The following is a 3,471-nucleotide window of genomic DNA, read 5'->3' as shown; positions in this document are numbered from 1 at the left end:
ATTGCGTTTGGGTCCGCATCCGGACCTGGGTCCGCCAGTTGAGCACCCCTGCTCTAGGGACTGTAACTGATACCTAAATAACTGTAAGTAGCTACTGTAAGTACAACGTCATGTTATGTTATGACATTCCGGTCTGTCTAAGCAAACTCTATTAAGGCATTCATGATATGTTGTGTACTGAAGTGGGCCCTTCAGTTGTAGTGCGGTTTGTGGCAAAAGTTCACAGCACAGGGTTGCTTTGGAAAGTTGTACGGGGAATGAGATGACGGCCCTGAATCTTTTTAAGTCTGCAGACAGCATTGGGATGTGTGGCCTTCATATTTGTCTATGCCGACGGCATTGCGGTTTTCAGATCTGTCTATATGCAGACTGCAGTGTGTCCTTCAAGTCTGCTGTGCAAAGTGCATAGTGTCAGAGACATATTTTTAGGCAGAGGCGGACTTTCCATTAGGACCATTTTTATATTTCGCGTGGGGCCCCAAAATGACGAGATCCGCCCCTGTTTCTAGCAGGACAAGAGTGAGCCCTGAAGAAATTATCCATGTAAATGAATGGGGACAGTTTATGACGGCAGTACGATATTCATGTTGAAAGGGTTCTGGCTTACTAACCCGAAATACATACCCGAAGGTGTATTCAACATGATTGACGAGCTAAATAACTTACTTAAGGATATTGCTGTGCAGACACTGTAGATACAAGGTCTTTGTTGGGTGGCTCTGGAAGATTACAGTATGTGAGCCCCAAAATAACTTTCCAAAGCTACGTAACTTGCATAGACCATATCCTACCATATTGTAAGGTACATTGTACAGTGTACCTTGTATTTCTTGTCTGCTTGGCAGACTTTATGATCACTTTTTTAGGTATGTTATGAAGTCAAGCACAGTAGACTGCCCCATGGTCCTCAGCTCCCGAGAGCAGTGGCGCCAGCAGAAATAAATCCTCTGGGTGGCTAGTAGGAGCTAGGCAAAATCTTGGGGTGGCATACATGACAAAAAACCCCACAAATGTATTGATATAGGCTACCGGTAGGCCTACTGTGGTTACCATTTTGTTTATTATTAGGATTAATTATGTAGGCCTACAGTCTTATTTTCTATATTTTCTGGATCTCAAGCACATTGTGTATGATATGATAGCCTATAAAATCACTATTTATATAGTGCTGTCAATCAATTAAAAATTGTAATAACATAAAATGTCACAAGTTGACAGGCACACACACACACACACACACACACACGTGGAGAAAAAGTGTCTCATATTGACACAGGAACTACATTTTCCCAGTGGGTGCCTTGCTCAATTGGCACCTGAAAAGGCATATTGGTTTTCACACTAACAAATACATCTTCATGAATCTGGTCTTCAAATATACGTGTAGCACTTTTCAAACAAATGAAGCTAACATTTTGCTTATGGTTTCATTAATGACAGCCCTGCTGACATTCATAAACAGAATGTGCAATGGTAGCTTTCTATAAGTTACTGCTACTAATGTGACCTAGCAAAGGGGAGGACATCAGACGTTTTAACAAAACAGCAGAGATCCAATATTGATTCAGCAACCATCAATACATCTTCAAGTTGTTCGATTTTGTTTGTAACCTAAAGAAGGGCTTAACAAGTTAGCATTCAAAACGAAGTATTAGGGGACAGTTTATAAGTATGAAATGTTTAACAAGCAGTTCGTTTTTTGAAGTAGCATTTCAGTTAGCTGTAGGAGGCTAAAATGCCATTTCCTAGCAACAACCAGTTTGAAGTCCTCAACACATTGTTGGTAATCAAATATGGGTCCTAACTTTTCAAAAACGGAGCACAGAGAACGTTGTAAATCATTTATTTACAGACTGACACCTTTGTTATTGTCCATCTCACTGCTGTACGCAGCCTGCCCGGCCGACGCAACTGATGAAATGAAGAGCTTACGTCTTTCGACTGACTCTCGATTCGAGGGAGGGGCGGGTCCACCTAGCGTAGCTTGTTATCGTGCATGCTGGGAGTTGTAGTTTAGCTAATGCTAAAAGATAGGGCTGGGCGGTTTTGGAAAAAATGAGCATCACGGTTTTCTTGATGAAAATTGACATCACGGTTTTCTGCACGGTTTTTTGATAAGCGGCGATTTCCCCCCAAATCTTTATCTTTCGGACAAAAAAAAACCTGAAATTAAATTTAAAAATGAGATGCAATCATGAATTTAAATTAATCTCCATTTATATTTTATCACTTTTTCATTTCAATATTTTTATATTTTATAGTTTATATTTCCCTACCCAAGACTTTAAGTTCCCTTTCAAGTAAAAAGGGTTAATAAATTATTATAAGCAGCTGTTTTTGGCTTTTTTCCCCAAGACAGCCCAAAACTGCATATTTGTTCTACACCTGGCAACACTACTTGCTTAGTTCTCGTTGTACACCTGGCAACATTGATCACTACGACCGCATGTTGCCTTGCGCAGCGCATGACTAGCGAGTAAACACAGTGGGACAGAAACGGAACAGACTGAGTGAAGAGACACGAAAACAAACGGATTTACTTGACCTTGTGTAAATATTTTATTTGAATTAAAGGCCAAATATAACGTAGGATGTATTTTGTCAGGTAGTTTGTGTCATATGGCGATGTATTTCGCTCCTATTTTGCTCCCAAATCATTTCAAACAGCAATGTAGCAATGTATCTTGTCTGCCCATTGCATTTTGCAAGCTAAGCTAAATTAGCCTCATACGCACTCATACGCAGCCTTAACAGCAGTCCTGCACACGCAGTTGGGATGGTAATGAAATACAGTTAAGGATCTGAGAACTGTTGTAGCCTATTAGAATAGCCTTTTATTTAACTTTGTGAGATCAAATGTAAGCTAAGTTGATTTAAATGTTCATCATGATTCATCCATGTCATGTGGGTTCTTCATTAGGCTATGCTTCACTCTCACCAGCTTCTTTAGCGCGATTATTTGTATTGCTTCAATCAACATCTTAAATTCTGTAGACATTAGTAGAAAAGCAACAGTGGACTTGGAGTTGAAATGAAGTGTGACACGAAGTATGAAGTTCACGCACATAGCCTAGTATCAACAACAACAACAAAACCATCTCTCATCATCAAAAAGAGAACCTTGTGTAGGTGAAACCGAGATCATGTTTTTTTTAACGGTATACCGCCCAGCTCTACTACAAGCCATGCAAGACAGCCAGTTAAACAGATTTTGTTGTGGTGGCTAACGTGGTGGCTGAGGGTGATCACGTGGTGGCGGTAGCCACCACTAGCCACCACTTGGGGGCGCCCCTGGCCGGGAGACTGGCGTTCTTTCTGCATAGATTGCGCTGTGGCTTTCCAGATTCTTCCAGATTTGACTATGCATACTGCACCACTGCATCCTTCAGATATGCTGAACATGCTAGTGTGTGGTCTGTGTAAACTGCATTATGGTTTGTGGCTTGCAAATGTTATCTACTGTACAGTACG

Source organism: Engraulis encrasicolus, chromosome 11 (genome assembly GCF_034702125.1).
Source record: "Engraulis encrasicolus isolate BLACKSEA-1 chromosome 11, IST_EnEncr_1.0, whole genome shotgun sequence".
Classification (NCBI taxonomy): domain Eukaryota; kingdom Metazoa; phylum Chordata; class Actinopteri; order Clupeiformes; family Engraulidae; genus Engraulis; species Engraulis encrasicolus.
Note: the sequence above shows the minus strand (reverse complement) of the source record.